We start from the raw sequence: 13,667 nt of genomic DNA on the forward strand, positions 1-13,667 counted from the left end.
ATGATACGATTCGCTGATAACATTGCCATCCTGAGTGAAAGTGAAGAAGAATTTCATGAGCTACTGAATGGAATGAACAGTCCAATAAGTACAGAATATGGAATGAGAGTAAATCTAAGAAAGACGAAAGTAATGAGAAGTAGCAGAAAGGAGAACAGCGAGAAACATAACAACATAATTGACAGTCTCGAAGTAGATGAAGTTAAGGAATTCTGCTACCTACGCAGCAAAATAACCAATGACGGACGGAGCAAGGACGACATCAAAAGCAGACTAACATAGGCAAAAAGGGCATTCCTGGCCAAGAGAAGCCTACAAGTATTAAACATAAGCCTTGGTTCGAGGAAGAAATTATTGAGAACGTATTTTTGGAGTACAGCATTATGTGGTAGTGAAACAATGACTGTAGGAAAACCGGAACAGAAGAGAATAGAAGCGTTTGTGATGTGGCGATACAGACGAATGTTGAAAATTAGGTGGACTGATAAGGTAAGGAACGAGGAGGTTCTGCGCAGAATCGTATAGGAAAGGAATATGTAGAAAAGCACTGAGAAGGGAAAGGGACGGGATGATAGGACATCTGTTAATACATTAGGGAATAACTTCCATGGTACTAGAGGAAGCTGTAGAGGCCAAAAACTGTAGAGGAAGACAGAGATTGGAATACATTCAGCAAATAATTGAGGACGGAGTTTGGAAGTGCTACTTTGAGCTGAAGAGTTTGGCACAGGAGTAGAATTCGTGGCAGGTCACATCAAAGCAATCAGAAGAGTAATGAGTCAAAAAGGAATACACACACACACACACACACACATATATATATATATATATATATATATATATATATATATATATATATATAAACTCTGGCTGTTCCTAGGTACGCCTTACAGTCCAATATCTGATTTCGAAATCTCTGTCTGATGCTGAAGTAATCCAGCTACAATATGCCCATGTCTCCAAGCCTTTTCCAAGTATACCTCCTCCTCTTTTGATTTTTGAACAGTGTATTCATTATTAATACACTCCTGGAAATGGAAAAAAGAACACATTGACACCGGTGTGTCAGACCCACCATACTTGCTCCGGACACTGCGAGAGGGCTGTACAAGCAATGATCACACGCACGGCACAGCGGACACACCAGGAACCGCGGTGTTGGCCGTCGAATGGCGCTAGCTGCGCAGCATTTGTGCACCGCCGCCGTCAGTGTCAGCCAGTTTGCCGTGGCATACGGAGCTCCATCGCAGTCTTTAACACTGGTAGCATGCCGCGACAGCGTGGACGTGAACCGTATGTGCAGTTGACGGACTTTGAGCGAGGGCGTATAGTGGGCGTGAGGTCTCCACAGTACATCGATGTTGTCGCCAGTGGTCGGCGGAAGGTGCACGTGCCCGTCGACCTGGGACCGGACCGCAGCGACGCACGGATGCACGCCAAGACCGTAGGATCCTACGCAGTGCCGTAGGGGACCGCACCGCCACTTCCCAGCAAATTAGGGACACTGTTGCTCCTGGGGTATCGGCGAGGACCATTCGCAACCGTCTCCATGAAGCTGGGCTACGGTCCCGCACACCGTTAGGCCGTCTTCCGCTCACGCCCCAACATCGTGCAGCCCGCCTCCAGTGGTGTCGCGACAGGCGTGAATGGAGGGACGAATGGAGACGTGTCGTCTTCAGCGATGAGAGTCGCTTCTGCCTTGGTGCCAATGATGGTCGTATGCGTGTTTGGCGCCGTGCAGGTGAGCGCCACAATCAGGACTGCATACGACCGAGGCACACAGGGCCAACACCCGGCATCATGGTGTGGGGAGCGATCTCCTACACTGGCCGTACACCACTGGTGATCGTCGAGGGGACACTGAATAGTGCACGGTACATCCAAACCGTCATCAAACCCATCGTTCTACCATTCCTAGACCGGCAAGGGAACTTGCTGTTCCAACAGGACAATGCACGTCCGCATGTATCCCGTGCCACCCAACGTGCTCTAGAAGGTGTAAGTCAACTACCCTGGCCAGCAAGATCTCCGGATCTGTCCCCCATTGAGCATGTTTGGGACTGGATGAAGCGTCGTCTCACGCGGTCTGCACGTCCAGCACGAACGCTGGTTCAACTGAGGCGCCAGGTGGAAATGGCATGGCAAGCCGTTCCACAGGACTACATCCAGCATCTCTACGATCGTCTCCATGGGAGAATAGCAGCCTGCATTGCTGCGAAAGGTGGATATACACTGTACTAGTGCCGACATTGTGCATGCTCTGTTGCCTGTGTCTATGTGCCTGTGGTTCTGTCAGTGTGATCATGTGATGTATCTGACCCCAGGAATGTGTCAATAAAGTTTCTCCTTCCTGGGACAATGAATTCACGGTGTTCTTATTTCAATTTCCAGGAGTGTATATGAAATTTATCGCAGAACTCAGACATTCTCTTCTATCATCCCTTCTGCCAAACCCATATTTTCTTGTAATTGATTCTTCTATTCCTTCGCCTATCACCACGCTCCAATTCCCTATGGTTACTACACTTTTATGTCCCTTGACGTACTGAATTACCAGTTCAGTATCCTCGTGTACATTCTGTATGTTTTCACTTTTATTTTATTTATACATATTTATTTCAGTAATAAGCAATAAAACAATCACCATCTTCTGCTTGCGACATTGGCCTGTATACCTGAACTACTGTTGCCGGCTTTGGTTTGTTGCTGGTTCTCACATGAACAACCCTATCACTAAGCTTTTCACAATAGCTCTCCTTCCACCATACTATCCTATTCATACCGAATCCTACTCCCATTATACCATTTTCTACTTCTATTCGTATTACACTACACTGGTCTGACCAGATATCCTTACTTATATCCATGTCGCTTCACTCATCCCTAGTGTATCTACATAGAGCCCTTGCATTTCCCAATTCAAATTTTATAGCTTCCCAACCACGTTCAAACTTTTGATATTTCACACTCCGGCTGGTAGAATGTGAAGTATCCCGTTTTTGAATGGTGCACGCAGAAAGCAGGAAGGTGTCCAGGCTGCACCGAACAACAGAAGTTTATGAGTAAAAATCTCTCGGTGTACATGCCGCGTCAAATCAGGATAAAACTCCAAGCTTTCGACCACTACCTCCATGGTCGTCGTCAGGGCTAAAACTGACTGTCGTGAACTAGCGAGGTTCCCACTTTTATATGCAAAGGACGGCTTCTGATTGGCTGGAATACGTCAGCGATATGGCGCGTAGTGAAGTGGTGCCCTCTACTTCCATAGATGTAGTTGCTATCCCGCGTTGCTTGCAGCGCCATCCCTTGAATCAGGAGGTAAAGTGTGAGAAGTCTTTCTCTGCGATTTTTCTTTATCCAGTGCACCCTTCCAAGTGTTGCTAAGTGCATAGCCGTTGTCTCTATTAAAGTTATTATCGCTAAGTCTAATTTCGACTGCTTCCCGGATCACAGAGTCCCAGTAATTCGATGTGTGGGCTATTACTCTGGTTTCTTCAAATAAAATCTTATGCTTGTTAAGCAGGCTATGTTCAGCCACCGCTGATTTTTCCAAATACCTGTATTTCAGGTGGCGTTGGTGCTCGATGCAGCGGTCGGCAACGGTTCTTACAGACTGGCCCACGTAATTCTTGCCGCATTCGCAAGGAATAGTATAAATACCCGGCACTCTTAAGCCGAGACTATCTTTGACTGGTCTCAACATTTCCTTAATTTTCCTAGGTGGTCGGAAAACTGGTTTTATTCCTTGCCTCTTCAGGACACTGGCTATCTTGCTCGTTGTAGCACCGCAAAAAGGAAGCCGCGCTATGTGTTGGTCCTCTTCTTGTATGTGGCCGGCATCGTGTCTTACTTTCTTGGACAATACTGATTTAATTTCACCGGCAGAATAACCATTCCTCTTGAAAACAGTCGTCAAATGGTTAATCTCGGGACCGAGGTGGTCCTTGTCGGAAATAGTCCTGGCTCTGTGTACTAAAGTATTCAGCATAGCTCTCTTCTGAGACGGATGATGGAAGCTATGGCTATGCAGATATAAGTCTGTATGGGTTGGCTTCCTGTACACAGAATGGCCCAGTCCTCCATCCGGCTTTCGCTCTACCAACACATCTAAAAAATGTAACTTCCCTTCCTTCTCTACCTCCAATGTAAATTTTATGTTTGGATGTACACCATTCAGATGTTCGACGAACTGCTGCAGCGTGTCGCTGCCGTGTGGCCAGATTAAAAAAGTATCGTCGACGTATCTGTAGAAGCATGATGGGCGGAGGTGAGCACTGCTCAGGGCTCGTTCTTCGAAGTCCTCCATGAAAAAATTCGCTATTGCTGGTGACAGTGGCGAACCCATGGCTGTTCCATCCGTCATTTCATAATAATTTCCACTGTATAAAAAATAAGTGGTCGTCAAGGTATGCCGGAACAACTTCAAAGTTTCTGAGGAGAAATGAGCAGCCAACAGTTGTAATGTGTCATCCACAGGTACTTTGGTGAACAGAGAAACCACGTCGAGGCTGACCATGATATCACTTGGGCCTATCTTCATCTGTTTTATGATATCAACAAACATTTTTGAATTTTTAATATGATGTGGGCAATGACCAACTATAGGCGCCAACAATTTAGTTAAGTGCTTTGCAAGCTTGTACGTAGGAGAGCCAATAGCGCTAACAATGGGTCTCAACGGGACGTTCTCCTTATGAACCTTTGGCAAACCGTACAGTCTTGGTGGCCGAGGTGCTCTCGGCCGTAAGTTCTTCACCAGTTCGTCGGAGAGGCCAGAGTTTTTTAGTAGATCCCTTGTCTTCCTGCTGAGCGCCGATGTGGGATCCCGTCTGAGAACCTGGTGTGTGCTGTCCTCCAGTAATAATCTAACTTTCTTATGGTAATCTGCAGCATTGAGGATTACCGTGGCGTTCCCCTTGTCAGCAGGTAAAACAACTAGATTTACATCCTTCTGCAACAATTTCAGTCCTTGTCTCTCCTCTCTGCTGATGTTTGACTTAGGCGGCTTGGATGTCGCTAAAATCCGGCTACTAGCAAGCCTTATGTCATCCGCTGCTTCTTGAGGAAGATGACGAACTGCTTGTTCCACTCCACTAATGATCTCAACAACCGGTAACTTACGTGGAGCTGGGGCAAAGTTCAAGCCTTTACTGAGAGCCGAGATGGTAGCTTCACTACGCGCCATATCGCTGACGTATTCCAGCCAATCAGAAGCCGTCCTTTGCATATAAAAGTGGGAACCTCGCTAGTTCACGACAGTCAGTTTTAGCCCTGACGACGACCATGGAGGTAGTGGTCGAAAGCTTGGAGTTTTATCCTGATTTGACGCGGCATGTACACCGAGAGATTTTTACTCAAGAAATACGTCGCGAAAGACTTCGTAGCCATAACAGAAGTTTATTTCTACAAAGACGTGTACTAGAACATGAACAATAGAAACAATCTCTCAGTGAAAGGAGCGTATAGGTCCTCCAGAGCTTTTAGAAGCAATGTCGCTTATATGTTAGAGTTCCGTGAAGCTCCAAGAGGCAGCGTTCAGTCTCTTACAATCGCTCGCGGTGCCGTAGCCAGATGCACAGTCATTGCCTTAATTGTGATGCGCCGTACTCGGAGACTCAGTGTAGTAGAAGCCGGATTCCCAGTGGTCTAGAGCTGAAATGACGGTCCTGTAAAGGATTGGACTTCCTTAACTCTTGTTCAGATTGGTGTGTAGGATACTGCTGCATCCATTTTCAATAAGCTACCACTCGAATTCAAACACCTTAGCAGTAATCCACGCGGTTTCAAATAGAAACTGAAGAGTTTCCTCATGGCTCACACCTTTTAATCTGTCGAGGAGTTCCTTGAAAAATTAAGCGGATTCTTGTTGTATTGTTGATTTCGTTCACTTAAACTTATGGACAGATTTTTTTGGGTTCATAAACATTTTATTTTTGTCTGTTATTACTTCTGTGTTGTAATTTAATGTACTGACACGTTCCACAACCTTCAAGATTTGCTCGTCAATTTGGTCCTACGGAGCCTGACGTGTAAATAAAATAAAAATAAAATTTTACGGTAGTGTTTTCACTCGCATCCCGGATATGTTTCCAGAAACCACTATTTGTATAGGTTCACAGAGTTTCTTTCACTCAGAAGTGTAGCTCTGGCAACAAGTAGAGAAAAGGTCCTGAAATATTTGAATAATAAGACGAAGTTAATAGAACACTGAAACCGTGAGTCGAGTCGTGAACCGTATCTAAACAGGTGAGTCTGTAAGAACGTTACCGGCGAACGACATCAGCCTGATTTCTAGTCCTGATGTGTTGCGCAACAAGAAGTTCCTCGAGTTTAGTTATTCAAAAAATGGCTCTAAGCACTATGGGACTTAACACCCGAGGTCATCAGCCCCCTGGACTTAGGTCTACTTACACCTAACTAACCTAAGAACATCACACATATCCATACCCGAGGCAGGATTCGAACCTGCGACCGTGGCAGCAGGGCGGTTATGAACTGAAGCGACTAGAACCGCTTGGCCACAGCGGCTGGCTTAGTTTTTCAGGTGGTATGACACGAGCGTTTCATAGTTGCAGACATAGCGGCTGAATGAATGGAATTTTGTTGACAATATATTTCCAGTTATAGAAAATTAAATTAATGACATTTATCAGTGAGGATTTTTTACGCTTTAATGAGTCTACTACAATGTCCAGCGAAACTTCACTTTGCTGAAATACATGTAACTGTAAATTTGTCTTGTAATGCAATCAGCAGTCCGTTCTCAAAAATAGAGGGAGGGAAGGTAAAGTTTGCTTTAAAAGTACAATATTTGAACTTGCTTCTATTTTTTGGGATGTACTGGAAAGCAAATTCCTTTTATCTCTGGCAACCCCGCACTTTCACCTCCACGAAAAACCGATAACGCGACAAATTAAATTTTCCGTACTGATGCAGTTAGGGTCTCATACCACAGTTATGTTGTGTATTAATAAAGATCAAAATTTCCAGTATTAGTCGCGATATAAAGATCAATACGCTATGCCGCTAAACTGCTGACAGTCACGTAACTACACTCCTTGGCACAACTTAAGGTCATAAATAACTTTAGCATGATGTGTCACTGCTAACTAGCATAGCACCATGAAACTTGGACCATACATATAATAATATACCACAGAAGGTAACTGAAAGAAATACTAATCAGACGAAGAAAGATGACACTTTTATTCAAAAACAATAATTGCACGGAAGTCACCGCTGCTTATGGTGGTCCTTAAACATTACAGCAGTCCACAGCTCGTTGTCTCGTGGCTGGCGTTGTACCTGTGGATCACAGGGTCCCGGGTTCGATTCCCGGCCGGGTTGGGGATTTTTCTCTGACGGGGGACTGGGTGTTTGTGTTGCCCTCATCATACGTGAAAGTGGCTGTATTGGAAGGTGTACAGATTGGGAATTTGTACGGGTGCAGAAGACAGTGCAGTTGAGCGCCCCGCCAACCATACATCACCATCGTAAACATTACAGAAGGCGGGACACTGTTCTTAATAGGGTGTTGTATCACCACGGACGGCATTGTATGAAATGTGCTCTCATGCTGACCATAAGGGCGGTAAGGGGTTCTCACGGTACACTGTTCCATTCCTCACCAGAGCTGCTGCAGATGCTGGATGGCCGTTGGTGGATGTGGACGGGCTGCAATGCGTCTGTCCAAAACGTCACAATGTGATCGATGGGATTTAAGTCGGCGTGACGGGCAGGTCATTTCATTCGCCAAATATCCTTTCTTTCCATGAATTGCTCCACCTGCACTGTTCGATGTGCTCACACATTATCGTCCATAAAAATGACGTCAGGGCTGAATGCACCCCTGAAAAGAAGCGCATGGCTAAGGAGAACAGTGGCACAAAACGTTGACCTGTGGATATTCACGTCGAAAGATATGGAGATCATCACGGTAACGCAACATTATGCCACCCACACAACATCACGTGCACCACCAAACTGATTATGTTTCACAATGTTCCTGCCTGTATTATGTGTTCTCACCTCTGGGCATATTAGGGTATACAGCAACAAAATATCTCTAAGCACTATGGGACTTAACATCTGAGGTCATCAGTCCCCTAGACTTAGAACTACTTAAACCTAACTAACCTAAGGAGATCACACACATCCATGCCCGAGGCAGGATTCGAACTAGGCTTATACAGTAGCCCGAGGATGCTAAAACACCGCGTAAAATTTTAAAACGCATTTCATATTGTCTGTATCAAAACTCGTGCACGTGTCGTGATCTATTGTGAATTTATGCAAAACTGATTGAGGAAAAAAACGCTTTTTGGGAAATAGAATTAGTTGTAATCCACTGAGGCGCTGCCACTGGTTTTAGGTTAGAGCAGCAGCACTGCCTCGCTTGTTGCAGGAGGCCACGTCCATATATCAGAGACTGTAATGCCGTTGGTCGATTTCCACATAGCAGGCCGAGCTGGGGGCTGGCGACCCAATAGCGGAGTTGCAGCAGAAAGGTAGGAAGGCTGCGGGATTGGCAGGCCAGTAACTACACTTTCGGGATACGAACATGTTTTTCTGTATGTGATTGGAAGCGTTGCTTCGACAAAACACATAGGCACTTACCTGTACATTTTTAGGCAATGGCTGGCAGGACCAAACTGGCTGAAGGACTGACACGGTTCTGCAAGCTGCCTCGAGCGGACTCTACTTCTCCTGGCAGCGGACGTACCAGCTAATTTCAATGCTGTGGACTCAGTGTCTTCTGACCAAGAGACCTCCTCCTGCAGGCCTTCGACCAGACGCTACCAGCCACTTACCTTGGCGACCAACAGTCTGAGCCCGAACCGGCGGAGCTCACTCGTCTTCCCTGGGAGAGGCTGGCAACCACCAACGCTTCTCATCACTGCTCGCATGTGCAGACATCGTAGCTGCAGGCCATCTTCCATACTTTTGGACACTGACGTGATTATGTGCACTCAGAGTTGCAATCTACCAAAACCACGTTTCGGTAGTTTTGGTACAGTACGTAAATGATACGATTACCTGTAGCACTGGAAGCGAAGGAAACATAAATGAGTGTATAAGAGGGAAATTAGGAACTGACGACATTTCTTTGTTTTGTTGTTTGATTCTTTGCTAAAAACAGCACACCTTTGTGTATTTCAGATCCTTAATTGTGCTGTTTCTCTGCATTTTCTAGGAAGAATACTCTTTAAGAGAACTGGTCCTGGTTTCGTGAAAATGAAATTACTCCCTTGGCGTCCGGACACATGTACCCATCCATCATGGAGAGACTTTGAACGTTTAGTCTTATGTGCGACAACAGCACGAACACGTTGATATTCAGCGTTGTGCAAGGTGGTACCCTTAGCATGACGGTTAGGTGTCTCGGAGCCAGGACGAATCAAACGAAAAGCTTAATAAAAAGTCCGTAGTAGGCTGTAATGTTGACGATATTTATTTAAATCATGTGGTTAGCTAATTTCGACGACTTGTTAATGCGAAGCACATTTGGAATATTACCTATTACATACCGCAACTGTCAAATTATTTTTGAGTTCACATAAAACGTAGACGTTATATACCAATTCTTCCCCCATGAACCATGGACCTTGCCGTTGGTGGGGAGGCTTGCGTGCCTCATCGATACAGATGGCCGTACCGTAGGTGCAACCACAACGGAGGGGTATCTGTTGAGAGGCCAGACAAACATGTGGTTCCTGAAGAGGGGCAGCAGCCTTTTCAGTAGTTGCAGGGGCAACAGTCTGGATGATTGACTGATCTGGCCTTGTAACATTAACCAAAACGGCCTTGCTGTGATGGTACTGCGAACGGCTGAAAGCAAGGGGAAACTACAGCCGTAATTTTTCCCGAGCACATGCAGCTTTACTGTATGATTAAATGATGATGGCGTCCTCTTGGGAAAAATATTCCGGAGGTAAAATAGTCCCCCATTCGGATCTCCGGGCGGGGACTACTCAAAAGGACGTCGTTATCAGGAGAAAGAAAACTGGCATTCTACGGATCGGAGCGTGGAATGTCAGATCCCTTAATTGGGCAGGTAGGTTAGAAACTTTAAAAAGGGAAATGCATAGGTTAAAGTTAGATATAGTGGGAATTAGTGAAGTTCGGTGGCAGGAGGAACAAGACTTTTGGTCAGGTGATTACCGGGTTATAAATACAAAATCAAATAGGGGTAATGCAGGAGTAGGTTTAATAATGAATAAAAAAATAGGAGTCCGGGTTAGCTACTACAAACAGCATTGTGAACGCATTATTGTGGCCAAGATAGACACAAAGCCCAAGCCTACTACAGTAGTACAAGTTTATATGCCAACTAGCTCTGCAGATGATGAAGAAATTGATGAAATGTATGACGAGATAAAAGAAATTATTCAGGTAGTGAAGGGAGACGAAAATTTAATAGTCATGGGTGACTGATATTCGTCAGTAGGAAAAGGGAGAGAAGGAAACATACTAGGTGAATATGGATTTGGGGGAAGAAATGAAAGAGGAAGCCGCCTTGTAGAATTTTGCACAGAGCATAACTTAATCATAGCTAACACTTGGTTCAAGAATCATAAAAGAAGGTTGTATACCTGGAAGAATCCTGGAGATACTAAAAGGTATCAGATAGATTATATAATGGTAAGACAGAGATTTAGGAACCAGGTTTTAAATTGTAAAACATTTCCAGGGGCAGATGTGGATTCTGACCACAATCTATTGGTTATGAACTGCAGATTGATACTGAAGAAACTGCAAAAACGTGGGAATTTAAGGAGATGGGTCCTGGATAAACTGAAAGAACCAGAGGTTGTAGAGAGTTTCAGGGAGAGCATAAGGGAACAATTGACAGGAATGGGGGAAAGAAATACAGTAGAAGAAGAATGGGTAGCTCTGAGGGATGAAGTATTGAAGGGAGCAGAGGATCAAGTAGGTAAAAAGACGAGGGCTAATAGAAATCCTTGGGTAACAGAAGAAATATGGAATTTAACTGATGAAAGGAGAAAATATAAAAATGCAGTAAATGAAGCAGGCAAAAAGGAATAGAAACGTCTCAAAAATGAGATCGACAGGAAGTGCAAAATGGCTAAGCAGGGATGGCTAGAGGACAAATGTAAGGAAGTAGAGGCTTGTCTCAGTAGGGGTAAGATAGATACTGCCTACAAGAAAATTAAAGAGACCTTTGGAGGGAAGAGAACCACTTGTATGAATATCAAGAGCTCAGATGGCAACCCAGTTCTAAGCAAAGAAGCGAAGGCAGAAAGGTGGAAGGAGTATATAGAGGGTTTATACAAGGGCAATGTACTTGAGGACAATATTATGGAAATGGAAGAGGATGTAGATGAAGGTGAAATGGGAGATAAGATACTGTGTGAAGAGTTTGACAGAGCACTGAAAGACCTGCGTCGAAACAAGGCCCCGGGAGTAGACAACATTCCATTAGAACTACTGATGGCCTTGGGAGAGCCAGTCATGACAAAACTCTACCATCTGGTGAGCAAGATGTATGAGACAGGCGAAATACCCACAGACTTCAAGAAGAATATAATAATTCCAATCCCAAAGAAATCAGATGTTGACAGATGTGAAAATTACCGAACTATCAGTTTAATAAGTCACAGCTGCAAAATACTAACGCGAATTCTTTACAGACGAATGGAAAAACTGGTAGAAGCGGACCTCGGGGAAGATCAGTTTGGATTCCGTAGAAATGTTGGAACACGTGAGGCAATACTAACCTTACGACTTATCTTAGAAGAAAGATTAAGAAAAGGCAAACCTACGTTTCTAGCATTTGTAGACTTCGAGAAAGCTTTTGACAACGTTAACTGGAATATTCTCTTTCAAATTCTGAAGGTGGCAGGGGTAAAATACAAGAAGCGAAAGGCTATTTACAATTTGTACAGAAACCAGATGGCAGTTAGAACAGTCGAGGGGCATGAAAGGGAAGCAGTGGTTGGGAAGGGAGTGAGACAGGGTTGTAGCCTCTCCCCGATGTTATTCAATCTGTATATTGAGCAAGCAGTAAAGGAAACAAAAGAAAAATTCGGAGTAGGTATTAAAATTCATGGAGAAGTAGTAAAAACTTTGAGGTTCGCCGATGACATTGTAATTCTGTCAGAGACAGCAAAGGACTTGGAAGAGCAGTTGAACGGAATGGACAGTGTCTTGAAAGGAGGATATAAGATGAACATCAACAAAAGCAAAACGAGGATAATGGAATGTAGTCAAACTAAATCGGGTGATGCTGAGGGGTTAGATTAGGAAATGAGACACTTAAAGGAGTAAAGGAGTTTTGCTATTTAGGGAGTAAAATAACTGATGATGGTCGAAGTAGAGAGGATATAAAATGTAGACTGGCAATGGCAAGGAAATCGTTTCTGAAGAGGAGAAATTTGTTAACATCGAGTATAGATTTAAGTGTCAGGAAGTCGTTTCTGAAAGTATTTGTATGGAGTGTAGCTATGTATGGAAGTGAAACATGGACGATAACCAGTTTGGACAAGAAGAGAATAGAAGCTTTCGAAATGTGGTGCTACAGAAGAATGCTGAAGATAAGGTGGGTAGATCACGTAACTAATGAGGAGGTATTGAATAGGATTGGGGAGAAGAGAAGTTTGTGGCACAACTTGATTAGAAGAAGGGATCGGTTGGTAGGACATGTTTTGAGGCATCAAGGGATCACAAATTTAGCATTGGAGGGCAGCGTGGAGGGGAAAAATCGTAGAGGGAGACCAAGAGATCAATACACTAAGCAGATTCAGAAGGATGTAGGTTGCAGTAGGTACTGGGAGATGAATAAGCTTGCACAGGATAGAGTAGCATGGAGAGCTGCATCAAACCAGTCTCAGGACTGAAGACCACAACAACATATACCAATTACTGACAATTACTTCACGTAATACGTAATATTAAAGATGTACCTGAACAGGAGAAGTCGTCAAAATTAGGTAATCGCACATTAAAATAAAGATCGTCTACATTGTAGCCTACTATTAAGCATTTACAGGCTGTGAATCACCATAAAACAAACTTTTAAATGAGAAGCTTTCCTCCATCACTGCATTATTGTGTCTCTTAGATCAATAACGAGGCTCCTTGAAGCACAAACAGCTCTGGTGACGACTTAATCTACGTCTGTCATAATCTGTTGTAGGAGAGCCCGATGAAACTGATGATGCGTTCGAGAGACTAGATTGCTCAAGAGGTCAGCTCGCAGACGTAGTAGCCACCGACGTTTCAGTTGTTGTTTTATTGTCCTAGAAATTTTCATTGTCTCTGTAAAGGTTCCTGAGTCACTCGTTTGATAGACTGTGGACAGAGTCTACACTTCTGGATGTCATGTCGTGGACGTGACACACATACGGTTCCACACTACTCACACAAGGCTTGTGTCTTGTTTTCGATGGTCATCGTATTGTACAACTCCCACACTTCGAAATGATGATTCATGCTGAAGAACTCTGGTCGCCTAGTAGTGTTCTGCAGTTTACACGGCCCTTTATACAGGGTGTTAGAAAAAGGTACGGCCAAACTTTCAGGATACATTCCTCACACACAAATAAAGAAAAGATGTTATGTGGACATGTGTCCGGAAACGCTTAATTTTCATGTTAGAGCTCATTTTAGTTTCGTCATTATGTACTATACTTCCTCGATTCACCGCC

This window comes from Schistocerca nitens, chromosome 1, assembly GCF_023898315.1.
Source record: "Schistocerca nitens isolate TAMUIC-IGC-003100 chromosome 1, iqSchNite1.1, whole genome shotgun sequence".
NCBI classification, from domain to species: domain Eukaryota; kingdom Metazoa; phylum Arthropoda; class Insecta; order Orthoptera; family Acrididae; genus Schistocerca; species Schistocerca nitens.